Source organism: Hyperolius riggenbachi, chromosome 1 (genome assembly GCF_040937935.1).
Source record: "Hyperolius riggenbachi isolate aHypRig1 chromosome 1, aHypRig1.pri, whole genome shotgun sequence".
In the NCBI taxonomy this organism is placed as follows: Eukaryota; Metazoa; Chordata; class Amphibia; order Anura; family Hyperoliidae; genus Hyperolius; species Hyperolius riggenbachi.
In genome coordinates this window covers 637,066,119-637,080,230 of record NC_090646.1, presented here as the reverse complement: position 1 = coordinate 637,080,230, position 14,112 = coordinate 637,066,119, and the positions used below count along the sequence as shown (strand labels likewise).

Here is a 14,112-nt window from a genome sequence, read left to right as displayed (position 1 = left end):
ATCCTGCTTTGGGTTCTCCCCACTACAGGCTACCAGTGCGTCTGTACAGCCCAACACTGTTGCCCAAGGATTAGAGTCCAGATTGCTCTCTGATAAATCTTCGTACATATGTATGAATGAAGGCTACAAGTAGGGATTGAGAATGTGAACTTGGCACAGCGTATTGAAGCACCTAGAACAGAACTTGAATTTGTACTTATGCAGAACGTGCCATGGAAGTTAACGCCCCCTTCAACCAAGAGAACCACACACTTGGGATGGAGCAAGGCTGGTGCAAAGAGCCCGTGGCAAAAGTAGTCCAACAAATCAAAAGAGGGATCCACACACAGACTTTTCAGGACTTTTTTTTTTACTTTTATTGTCCCAATGCACATATGCAGGACATCCAGTTGTCCAAGCCGACGATCGTTTCAGGAACGATAGTCGGCTTGGACAATTGGATATCGTGTATGTCTGCATTGGGACAATAAAAGTCACGTTGTTCCTGAAAAGTTTGTGTGCGGATCCCTCTTTCGATTTGTTGGTTAACACCCTCTTGTTGCTGCATCTATGCACTGCACTCTGTCAAATTCCATCTTTCTGATACTCCCTCATTCACATCTGGAGGAAGGGAGTGTCGGAGAGATGGAACATGACATGGAGTGCGGTGCATGAAGGCAGCAGTGAGGGTGAGGTAGCCCCCCATGCCGCAGTCTGCAAAAGTACACATTCACATTCTGTTCTGAATGCTTTGAAATGCTGGTCCAGGTTCATCCTTGGCTACAAAGATCTGTATGGATAGTTGGGAAACCATGTTCCTCTCAGTTCAACACTGTTCTTAGGCCTCGTTCAGACTATACACGCTGCCGTGCGCATTTTGGCAGCGCGTATAGTGTGCGATGCGCAAGAACGGTAGAAGGGCATAGACAGCCCTTCTACCGTTCCCATCATATGCGCTGCGTGGCAGCACGATTGCGCTATCGCGTGCTGCACGCATTTTTGGTAATCGCAGCGCAGATCCCATTCATTGTAATGAATGGGATCTGCAGCACATCCATCTGCGCTAAATGATGTGAACGAGGCCTTAGACATGATGTAGTGCAGAGAGTCTAATGTCCTGACCGATCTCTTGCTCTCGCTCCCAGTGGTTGCTGTAACACTGTGTTGCACGGTCCTGCACTCCTCACTTCAGCCACACACTGACAGAGCATTGTTGTCTTACATGAGCGTTGTCCAGGAATGATTATCCTGCAGCACATGTTACAGCAGAATATGGACAGTTTGATTCATGGTGTTTCCCTTCCCCAGGCTCTTCCTCCTACTCATAAACAGGCCCTTTATAAAGCCTGATTTAAAGAGCGTGACATTACGGAAAGCATCCACTGACCTTCTCGCTTCCTATATACACTTGGAGCATGGATGGGAAGGGGGGCTACCACAAAGAGCAGTTTATGAACAAGTATAACCTTTGACTCTGGCGGGATTTGTAGAAAGGCCATAAAGGTCCTTCCCTTGGGCAGTTGCAGCCTAAGGGGGCACCTGGACATGAGATGGGTTGCTACATATTAAAGAGGAGGCTGGACAACCACCAGGCCCTAGTCACCTGCCTAGGTTGCCTAGTGGGTGATCCGGCTTTGGTAAGCGTGTACAATCACAACCTGTTTACACTGAAGCATCAGGTACAGAACCCTCTGGCTTTGATTTAAACAATAAGGACAGGGCCGGGCCGAGGCATAGGCTGGAGAGGCTCCAGCCTCAGGGCGCAGTGTAGGAGGGGGCGCACAATTCATTCAGCTGTCATTCCTAATTGTGTTTGAAGCAGAAAGAAATAAGAAAAGGGGATACATGGCAGTGACTGCAAGCCAGATAACTAGATATTAAGGTGTTGGGGAGGTTGGGGGCCCTGTGGCCCTCTTAGTCTAATAGCAATCAGTGTGTGAGGGCTGGGGTGGGAGGGATGGAGGTGCGCACTTTGGTGTCTCAGCCTTGGGTGCTGGAGGACCTTGTCCCTGCTCTGAATAAGGATACCTATAAAGAAATATATGAAAATATCCCCAAATTGTTGTCAAATCAATAATGCCACATGAATGCATCACATACTTGCCCACTATCTATTTAAAGTGTACCTGAGAAGGTGAAAAAAAAAACAAAAAAGGTATACATACCAGGGGTTTCCTCTAGTCCCTTCAGGCTAAGCGGTCCCTCACCATCCTCCTCCGCCCCCCTGGATCTCCCGCTAGGTGGCCCGGTAAGTCCACCAGTCGGCACAGACACAGTCCAGCCGTGCACGCTCCTCCGTCATGCAGTAGTACTGCGCAAGGTGCGTGCACGGCCAGGCCGCACATACGCAAACTGCCACAACTAACGGCTTCAACCGGGCATCTAGCAGATGAAGCAAACAGCAGAGAAGGGTGGCAAGGGATCAATTAGCCTGAAGCGGGCTGGAGGAAACCCCTGGTATGTATAATTTTTGTTTTTATTTTATACAATCTCAGGGTTTCCTTTAAAGAGGAAACGCCAGTGAAAATAATGCAACAAAAAAGTGCTTAATTTTTACAATAATTATGTATAAATGATTCAGTCAGTGTTTGCCCATTGTAAAAGCTTTCCTCTCCCTGTTTTACATTCTGACATTTATCACATGGTGACATTTTTACTGCTGGCTGGTGATGTCAGTGGAAGGAGATGCTTCTTGCATTTTTTGGCATTTAGGAACAGCTGTAAACAGTTATTTCCCACAATGCAACGAGGTTCACAGACAGGAAACTGCCAGGACCATGGTCCTCTCAGTTTCCTGTGGGAGGGGTTTTACCACAATATCAGTCATACAGCTCCCTGATGATCCGTTAGTGAAAAGGAATAGATTTCTCATGTAAAATGGGGTATCAGCTACTGATTGGGATGAAGTTCAATTCTTGGTCACGGTTTCTCTTTAAGCCCTCCCAGCTCCCCCCTGTTTTCATACACTTTCCATCCATGGCAAACCTATTTACTGCGTATACTATACACCACTCTACAAGCCTCTGCATTCTTCTCCCTGGAAACCTCCAATTACTGCACAGCCAGCCAGTATGTGAACACTGTAATCTCCTCCTATGTGTGATCTATAGTCATGTCTGATCATTGCTTCCTGTTCCCAGCCCCGGGCTGCCCATGATGCCAGGTGACGCCACTTCCTCAGGTGACATCAGTGTCAGAGCGGCATCCTGCCCCCCCCCCCCCTTCTGGTGTTCCCCTCCATGCAGAACAGAGCCCCCCCCCCCCCTCCCCCTCGCATAGCACAGAACATGTAGCTTGCTTGTAAGGGAGTCGCTATGTCTGCATAGCATCGGCCCTGCAATGTCACCCAAGGGATAATTTCCCAATCCCTGTCGGGTGACATTGATTGGGTGTGTGTACTATGAGCCTTTACACAGAGATGCAGAGATATAGAGCTAGTGTACAGTATATAGAGGGGAGGGGGGGGGGGGGGAGTAGGAAGGGGACGCATGCTTCAAAAGAGCAACATCTCTCATACATTATTACTGAAACATGACTGCTGCTTTAACGTGTTTTAAATGAAGATAGGTTTGAGGAACAAGCTGGCAGCGTTCGCACTAATTCCGCATTTGATTTTCCATCATTTTTGTGCACGACCGATTCTGCGGTTTTCCAATTTTTCACTTATTTTTCTTTTTTCCTTTGCGATTTTGTGCACGATTTTATGCACTCTTTTGCATGGCCATTTTCCGTACATACCAATGGAGTTAATTTACATGAGAATGTATCGGATTAACTTCAAATTCAGATGCAATGTGTAACAAAAACATTTTTTTTTCTTTTTCTCATTGGCTTGCACTAAACGCAATTTGCACAATGCACAAGAAAAAAAAGCAACACTGCAATGCAATTTTGAAATGCAGAAAATTGCCAAATACACGAAAAAACTGAAAAACACAGAACAAATGTGATGCCATTGAACTACATTAGATGTGCAATGAACGTAAAACGTGGAAACGCACGCTGCATGCAGATGAGTGTGATCGGGGATTTATTGTTGTCTGGGTTGAGGTAACTTCCAGAAATTTCCAGCAATTTCTCCCACCACCTGGACCCGCCTCCTCGGGGATAACGGCTCTCACCAGTCACTCTAACAGCTAACTGCTCCCAGCATCCACCTCAGCAGTTACAACTGCCTTTTCTGCACACTTCCCTAAGAGCTCCACCTTACTGCCAGCTGATACCTGAGGCTCCTGGCATTACATCTTATCATCAGTGCTGCTGATTAATATGGCAAGGCCTGACGCTAGAGGTCCAAGACACACAAGCCATAAAGTGGGGATGGCAGAAGGAACCACCCAGCGAGGCAGAAGAAGGGGAAGTAGGAGGAGCAGTGTGGTAAGGACATCAGTCAAACACCACATAACACCGACCAGAAGGCGCAGAGCTAGTGTAATGAGAACAGCCACCAAACGACGCAGCACCAGCGTTGTAAGAACGCCAATCACGCGGCGCAGGAGGTCAACCACACGGCGCAGGTCAACCACACGGCACAGGTCAGCCACACGGCCCAGAAGGTCAACCACACGGCACAGAAGATCAGCCACACGGCACAGAAGGTCAACCACACGGCACAGAAGGTCAACCACACGCCACAGGAGGTCAACCAAACGCCACAGGTCAACCACACGGCACAGGTCAACCACACGGCACAGAAGGCAAACCACACACCACAGGTCAACCACAAGGCACAGAAGGCAAACCAGACGCCACAGAGCCGGTGTGATAAAAACAACCACCAAACGCCGCAGAACCACTGTAAGAACACCCACCGCAAGGAGCAGAGCCAGTGTGAAAAGATCAACCACTAAGCGGCACAGAACCAGACGCAGCCAGCATTAGGAATGTGCTAGAGAGTGTGCACCTGAGCAGTGTTAGCTACTGAATAAAGTTAAGCATGCAGCATCCTTCTGTTCTGTATTTTGTTATTATAGGTCTAAGTTCCTGAGCTACAGAACTCTAATGTGCATAGTCTGGCTTGGATGTCATCATCTGCTAGGTGTGCAACCGACACCTGGGTTATATTAGAATATAGTGGGAGGTGGCTGAAAGGTTAAAGGTTTGTACTTTACTTTCTGAGGTGTTGTGTTACTAAAATTTTAAATATTCACAGTGGGAATGGTTAAAAAAGAATGTCTTCAGTTTTTTTATGGCAGAAAGTATTGATTTAGGGATGATACTATTTATTGTCCTGATTCATATCTTTTTGCCTGAACTGAAATTCACCATATACCAGTGATCTGCAAACTTGGCCCTCCAGCTGTTACGGAACTACAAGTCCCACAATGCATTGCAGGAGTCTGACAGCCACAGTCATGATTCATTAAGGCAAATGCATTGTGGGACTTCTAGTTCCTTAACATCTGGAGAGCCAAGTTTGCAGATCACCGCTATATATATATATATATATATATGTATATATATATATATATATATATATATATATGTATATATATATATATATATATATATATATATATATATATATATATATATATATATGTATGTATATATATATGTATATATATATATATATATATATATATATATATATATATATATATATATATATATATATATATATATATATATATATATATATATATATATATATATATATACACACATACACACAGAACAGTGATAGGTAAAGAGGGCTGTTTTTGCTTTGCCTATTTTTGCAAAGACAGTAATTATCCTAACAACAGCAACAACAACAATAGAATAGATTTTCACAGACATGACATTTTACTGTGAAAATTCAGTTTATTTTTAACAAAAATCGTTTTACAAATGTTGCTGACTAAAGCCCACTACAGAGCACTTTAAAGGGAACCAGAGAGGAACTTTAATAAAAAAAAAAGCTTTTATACATACCTGGGGCTTCTTCCAGCCCCATAAGCCTGGGTCGCTTCCACGCCGCCATCCTCCGCTTCCTGTATCGGCGGTACCGGGTCCTGTCACTTCCGGCGGACGCGGCCAATTGTCCGCATCACAGGGGCTCCCTCCATACCCTTACGCATGAGGGTGCGCAGTAGGCAGCCTCATGCGTACGTATATGGAGGGAGCCCCGTGTGATGCGGACAATTGGCCGCGTCTGCCGGCCGACTGGCGGCAATGACGGGACCCGGTACCGGCGGATCCAGGCAGCAGAGGACGGCGGCGTGGGAGCGATCCGTGCATATGGGGCTGGAGGAAGCCCCAGGTATGTATAAAAGCTTACCCCCAACCTCTCTGGTTCCCTTTAAAAGGAGAATTTACCCAAGTTAGCACCCTGTCAACACCCACCATGTGCCCTCTGTCTCTGTCAGCAGCCACTATGGGCCCACAATCCCTGCCCCCACCCACCATGGAGCCTCTGTCTCTGTCAGCTCCCACCATGGGCCCTCTGCCTCTGTCAGGAGCCATCATGTGCCCTCTGTCTCTGTCAGCAGCCACTATGGGCCCACAATCCCTGTCCTCACCCACCATGGAGCCTCTGTCTCTGTCAGCTACCACTATGGGCCCTCTGCCTCTGTCAGGAGCCATCATGTGCCCTCTGTCTCTGTCAGCAGCCACTATGGGCCCACAATCCTTGTCCGCACCCACTATGGAGCCTCTGCCTCTGTCAGCACCCACTATGGGCCCACTATCCCTGTCAGTACCCACCATGGGCTCTCTACCTCTGTCAGGACACACTATCCCTGTCAGCACCCACCATGTATGTGCCCTATGCCTCTGGCAGCACCCACCATGGGCCCTCTGCCTCTGTCAGAACCCACTATGGGCCCACTATCCCTGTCAGCACCCACCATGTATATGCCCTCTGCCTCTGTCAGCACCCACCATGGGCCCTCTGCCTCTGTCAGGACCCACTATGGGACCATAATCCCTGTCAGTACCCACCATGGGCTCTCTGTCTCTGTCAGGACCCACTATGGGACCATAATCCCTGTCAGTACCCACCATGGGCTCTCTGTCTCTGTCAGAACCCACTATGGGACCACTATCCCTGTCAGTACCCACCATGGGCTCTCTGTCAGCACCCACCATGGGCTCTCTACCTCTGTCAGGACACACTATCCATGTCAGCACCCACCATGGGCTCTCTGTCTCTCTCAGCACCTTCCATGGGCCTCACACAGTTCCCAGCAAGCACCATGCACACCCATGTCTGTCTTGGTAAGCATACACAGGTGGTCACAGTGAGTAGTCCCAATCACTGTAGTGGCCATACTACAAGCTGCCATGCAAACCTGAGGAAACATCATGAGAAAATCGGAGACACCCGTTGGGGATTGCAAGAAAGTTGGGGAAAACTATTGCTGGTACCCTATGTATGTCACATATGGCCAGTCCTACCTCTTGACCCGCCCCTCCCTCCTATGGAACAACTGTGAAAGGGTACCTTGGCTAAAACTCAGAGAGGCTTTGCTTTGAGTGGTAAACCTCTGTCAAAGTCATATAAGTCACTGAAAGTCATTTTACATCTGATATTAAATATGATTGTACTGTACAAAGTGCTCCATGCCATCATAAGCCAAGGAAATAACTGCCTATCCTGTTACTATCACATGAACATTTTTATTGGCGCCTATTTAATCCAGACACTTGTGGCAGATTACATTTTAGAAGTGGATATATCAGATCTACATTGCAGGAAAATTATGTCCCTTTCTGAAACTCTGAACGCGAAGGAATCAAGTAAACATTTTAAGGACAAATAAAGTGAGAGTGATGTGGAGGCTGCCATATGTATTTCCTTTTAAACAATACCAGTTGCCTGGCAACCCTGCTGATCTATTTAGCTGTCAGTGGCATAGCTAAGAAGTTGTGAGCCCGCCTTCTGGGAGGGAGTTGGTCCTCTAACTACATGAGAGTGTGATGGCAGTCCTCCTGTCAGGGTCTTCTTTCTCTTCTTCTTTTCCTCTTCTCTTTCCACTCTTTTCCCCCTCTTTCTTCTCTTTCCCTTCTTCCATCTTTTTCCTAACTCCTCCTTGTTCAGGGTCTAGGGCTAAAAGTATTAGAGGCAGAGGATCAGCAGGCAACTGGTATTGTTTAAAAGGAAATAAATATGGCAGCCTCCATATCCCTCTCACCTTTTTTGTTGAGATATAAACAGTACCTTAATTTTGAACATACCAATGCCCAGTCTCTCCAACTTGACTGTCAGATGGGGGGAATTGGTAGGACATTAGTAATAGTAGGACATTAGACTATGACTATGGTAGTATTAGATTGTAAGCTCCTCTGAGGACAGCCAGTGACTGGCTGATTGTAAACATTTGTTATCTGCATCCACTGGCCTCTGCAGCGTATTTAGTGAATACAGATAATAATGAGGACAGCCGGATTCTTTAATGAAGGGGGAAGTGAAACCTTCTGCAAGGTCCTGACAGTGACTTCCTTCTTTTATTACCACATAGCGGGGCACAGTGCTGTGCTCCTACCTGGCTCCTTGCTCTGTTCCCCAGACCTGTTCCATGCTCTGTACACACGCTGACGCTACATTCAAGACAACTGTAGTCGGGAAAGAAAGGGGGCAGGGCTGCAGATAGTGCAGGGAGCAGCATGGTGTTGTGAGTTGCAGGATCCCTAGGCATTCTGATGTCTCTACTTGTGCCTGTCCCCAGACACTGCACCGGATCTGGTCTGAGGGGGTATTCTGGGCACCAGTAATCCCCCCCCAACTTGCCTATGCTGCATAGGCTTTGGGCAGAGAAGGATTAATGTGGAATAGGGCCCTTGGCAACATAGCAGATTTCTCTCCCGTTGCTGGCTATCTGGCTCCTTTGGTAAGATAAGATGGGTAATGGGGGTCAGGGAAAGTGCCAGCCAGGCCCCAGCATGCTTACTAGGTCCTAGGCACCTGACTAAACTGCCTTGTAGATGTTCTGGGTTTGGTGAGGAACACATTTGTTAATTATGTAGATGTAGCGTGAGGGGAAAAAAAACCCCAATAAAGCTTTAACACAGGGAGTAATATAGATCACAGGAGTGAAGATGACCTACATTCGCCAGGTCCTGACTCCTGAAATGACAGAGTTAAATATATGATATATAAAACGCTTGGATGGATCACATTTCTTGATACAGCTGTCCTAATCTTCAGCAAGCTATCCGACTATTATCAGCCTTCTGCTATAATTAGGATGCCACTCTGTTTATCCCGGCCTGTTTCAATCCAGTGTTCCTGTCCTGCAGGAGCACCTGTCACTCATCTGACTGCCTAAATGGTATCCTGGGAATTCCTCAAATGCGCTCTGCATCTAAACACACACAAAGCAGCCAGCAGAACTAAAGGAGGACTCCGCAGAGGGTCTCTGGGGCTGAACAATACACAATGACTTTCATTTCTAGTGTTTTGCTGCAATTGCCCTTAGTTGTAAGATGCAAAACCTTTAGGATTTTCTTAGTTGTCTCTCTGATCAGCTCTCTGGCTTCATCAAATACATGCTTGACAGCTCTAAATTAGCTGAAGATCAAAAAGACAATAGCAAGGACTGGTGCTGCCTGCTAAATAACCGTTTATCATTGTGGGGAAGGACGGATTGCAAAATTCTAGGTCCAGCTTAAAGGGAATCTGAAGAATTTGAAGTGAAAATAAAATCATCATAGACAGTGGTATAGCTAAGGAGCTGTGGGCCCCTATGCGAGTTTTACAATGGGGCCCCCCTAGCACTCTATATATAACAATTGATACGGCGCACCAAAACCAGCCAATGGCAACTACAGTGTCAGAGGGGATGGGGAACAGTTTGTTAATGATTACTACTATTCAAAGTATCTATAGAAGTGATTATTATGAGCACAGGACCAATAGACAGCTAATACTGTAGTTGAGGGAGGGCCCTTCAGGGCCCCTCTAGCCCAAAGGCCCTGATGCAGTCGCAACCTCTGCACCCCCTATTGCTACATACACGACAGGAAGAGTTAAGAAACTTCAGTTATCTATGCAAAAAGATCTTCTCTGACCCAGCTTGGTCGGCTCAACCTGTCTCTCACTGTTTCTAGTTTGTTTAAAGGACTTCTGAGGTGAGGGGTTTAACCAGATTTTACTCACCTGGGGCTTCTTCCAGCCCCTATCAGCCGGCATCTCAGTCCCTCGCCACAGCCCCAGTCCTCCGCATTGTCCCGCTGGCCGCCTGTAAAGATCGTGACCCTGCCAGCGGGCCAACTATTCTGCGCCTGCCCACGTCACCAGGCGCGTACTGCGTCTGCGCACAACTACTATGCAGGCGCACATGACGGAGACCCACAGGCACGAATGGCTGTGCAGGAGCAGAAGAGCAGACCCGCTGGCAGGGTCACGTTCTTTACAGGCGGCCAGCGGGACAACGCGGAGGACCGGGGCTGTGGCGAGGGAGTGAGACAGCTGATAGGGGCTGGAAGAAGCCTCAGGTTAGTAAATCTGTTTAAGCCCCCTCACCTCGGAAGTCCTTTAAGGTTTTACTGCAGTGAAGTTCAAAGGGTCTGTTTCTTAGTATAAAATACAGAGTGTAATTTGTAAGCTGAAAATATCAGAGAATGATGCAATGTTATGAAAAGAAAAAAGCTATATAACTCAAAATAAAAATGTGAGACTCTTTTCTTTGCCACTAAAAATAAATTTACCTCGGGCTTCCTCCAGCCCCTGGCAGCCGAACTGTGTCCTTGCCGCAGCTCCGCTCTTTCCGCCGGTGGCCTGGGCTCCGGTCTCAGAGGCCTAGTTGCGCTCCCCCGTGAGTCTCACATAGTTGCGCTGGACAGTCCGGATGACGTCAGTGCGACTCCATAAGCCGCTCAGGGGAACGCAAGTAGATGCCGACCTGGCGAGGTCGGCATCTGCACTGGAGGCGGCCGGGAGCCACCGGAGCTGCGGCGAGGGCACAGGACGGCTGCCATGGGGCTGGAGGAAGCCCGAGGTGAGTTGAGTTTTGTTTATTTTTTAGCCTGGACCTTCCCTGTAAGAGATCTTTAGTGAGATGCAAGTAATTACAGCATGCATAACATAGAAATGCAAATGGCATGCAGGTTGGAACCTGGTGGCCAACCAAAAATGTCAGGAAGTGCAGTGCACTAATTCATTATATCAGAAGTTTTTTTTTTTTCGCTTCAGTGACACTGTTAAAGAGAACCTGTATCAAAAAAATGAGAAAGAAAGAAGAACTGAGAGCCCAATATGGTGTAGTATGTACAGGCAGGAGGATAATTAGAACGAGTATAAATAAAATACTCACAAACCAGGGTTACCATTAGGCAACCACTGTATAGGCAGGTGAGGAGATTAACCTGTCCCCACTCAGGATTAAGAAGTCGCTCTCTGTAGATGTGAAGAAAGATGGGGTATCCCCCTCCACCAAGGGTGGATGTTAGACGTATTATATTCGAAAAAGGTAAATTTATTGGTACACTCCAAGGGTAGATTGCAACGCGTTTCGCAGGTCAAGCCCGCTTCATCAGGCAAATACAGGAAGGAGTTTACAGCAGTATGTCCGGGTAAAACCTGGCGCCTCAGTCTGAACCTGGAGTGTAGCAATAAATTTACCTTTTTTTGAATACACAGTTTATTGTGCCTGCTTGTAGGAGGTAAGTCCACCACTGCCTCCTAAGCAATTTTAAAACTTTTAAATATTGTTTTTATCCTTTTGGCGCCTCTGTTCTTGAATATAATACTGTATCAAAAAAAGTTCCCCTGGCCGGTACTCAACTTGGGAGGGAGAAGCCTCAGAACCCAGCGCTGGCTCCCCCGGAGTGTCCCGGAATCCTCCCTCGACAAGCCTAACAAGCGCTGATTTATTTTCCTTTCCTGGCTCCAGCGGGGGCGCTGTTGAGGCTTTCCGCACGGAGATAGGCGAAAATAGCCGACCTCCGTCGGGTCCGCTCTACTGCGCAGGCGCAGAAGACTTGCGCCTGCACAGTAGAGCGGCCTGACTGCGATCAGCTATTTCCGCCTATCTCCGAGGCGGAGAGCCGATACTGTGCCTGCGCTGAAAGGTAAATATTTACATCTCCGTTTTTCGGCGCAGGAGCAGACCATACTGGGCCTGCGCTGCGCAATACACTCCTGGTCAGGGCCGGCCTTAGGTTTCACAGTGCCCTGAGCGTAACCAGATTTTGGTGCCCCCCCATTCGTACTCTTTATGCACGCGCACACACCACACGCGCGCGCGCACACACACACGCACACATGCATGCACGCACACGCGCGCACACACACACACCACTCCCACACCACACACACACACACACACACCACGTACACACACACACACAGGCCCATATGCAATGCTTACCGAAACCACCCAACTCACAGAAATCGCCCAACTCACAGAAACCACCCAACTCACAGAAATCACCGGGAAGTAGAGAAAAAACGTTAAAAAACTCCCAACGCAAACGCACCTGGAACGCAATGTGAACGAGGCTTAACTGTATATAGGCATCTAGGGATGCTCGGGTAGTACTTTTTAAAACCCATCCGGATCCGGGTACCCAGATACCCGGATCCGATTCGGGTATCCGGATCCGATCTTGCAGATATCCGAGTGAATTCGGATATCCGACCAAATTACCCGCGGGTACCCGACCTATTCGGGTACCCGGATAGAAAAATCGGAAATGCCCTTTAAATAGCTTTAAAAAGGGTTTTTAGCATCATGTTTTTTTAAAGGGAAACACTAATTTATTATTTTGTTAACATAAATTGAAAAAAAAAGGGGGCTTGCAAATTATCAACATCAGGATAGGTTCCAGACAGCGGTCGACGGTCGTGCAGCCCACATTGGCCTCAATTCACTAAGCTTAACTCTTGTCTTTAATAACTCTTCTGAGCTGTTTTACAGTTATCACAATTATATCACCATGGTGATAACTGTAAAACAGCTCAGAAGAGTTTAAGCTTAGTGAATTGAGGCGATTATTGTGTCCAAAGTCCAACCGCACAACTGGGACATGACAGTTTTCAGCCTAGTCACCTCCAAAAAATGACACCGCAATTGTGTTTTGGGTTGAATATAGGTGGTGGTATCAGCAGCAGTGGCCTGTGGCACCGTGGCGGTGGGAGCCAGCGCCAGCTTGCTTCAGCCTCTTGAACTCCTCATGCTCATCCCTCCTCAAAACCCAGAACATCCTCCTCAAACTCCTTGCGGCTAACAGCACTGAGTTCAATCGTGGCGCCTGGAGCGAAAAGCTCGCTGAATGAGGGTAGGCTGCCCGCTGGGATCGACACTGACACGGCAGACCTTCTGAGGGTGGCTGTAATGTTGCTCCCTGTCCTCTTGCTGCCCCTCCCCCAGCTGCCGGTGCCAGCAGACATAGTACAACTTATACGTGATGATGTCACCAGATGATGTGGGGTACTTTTACTTTAATAAAATCGGGGTTGGACTTTAAATCAAATCAGCACGGAGTGACAGACCGCAGAGTAGAGGACAGACAGTGCACACTATCTGTCTAATGATGGGTACACGGTGCGTTCCCGCACTCGATTTCCCGCTCGATTCCTGTCGACTCGATTATTTCCGACATGTCCGATTTGCGTTTTGATGGATCGTTAGGTCAATTTGGCATACTTTACATGCGAATTGACCTAACGATCCATCGAAACGCAAATTGGACATGTCGGAAATAATCGAGTCGACGGAAATCGAACAGGAAATCGAGTGCGGGAACGCACCGTGTGTACCCACCATAACAACTAACTGCAGTACTAACTACAATACAATAACACAGTAATCCTCCTATTCCCTATAATGTCCTGCTGGCCTGCACAGCACACACAGACACAGACAGGAACTAACTGAGAGAATGAAATCAAACAATTACAAGCTAGCTAGCTAAAAAAAAACAATAGAACAATAGTGTAGTGAAGGTGTGATGAATAGCAGAAAAGCCGCCGCATGTCCTGACAGCAAGGCGGCTGATTCCGCGTCTGGTGCGGCGGTTTGTCCGCGTCAGCATGCGTCTGGGTTATCTGGAACTAATGGTGCGCATGGGAACAATGGCGTGGGGGCCGCCGCGTGTTCTGACGGTAAGGCGGCGGATTTCGCGTCCAGTACGGCGGTTTCCCCGCAGCAACATGTGTCTGGGCTGTCTGGACCTAGTAGTGCACACAGATGGAGAGCTATGCGCGCG

General features: G+C 47.7%; 2 protein-coding genes and 1 long non-coding RNA gene across 4 annotated transcripts in view; 2 read left to right on the top strand and 1 right to left on the bottom strand.

The window, feature by feature from the left end:
• Positions 1-14,112, top strand: part of MALT1 (MALT1 paracaspase) — a 368,173-nt gene that overhangs the window by 80,583 nt on the left and 273,478 nt on the right. The window lies entirely within an intron of this gene.
• ALPK2 (alpha kinase 2) overlaps positions 1-14,112 on the bottom strand; it is a 221,810-nt gene that overhangs the window by 143,596 nt on the left and 64,102 nt on the right. The gene's annotated exons all lie outside the window — the stretch shown is intronic.
• Positions 4,000-4,923, top strand: LOC137529936 (uncharacterized). The gene is made up of 2 exons (XR_011023645.1): positions 4,000-4,514; positions 4,575-4,923. It is a non-coding gene; the product is annotated as an uncharacterized lncRNA (long non-coding RNA).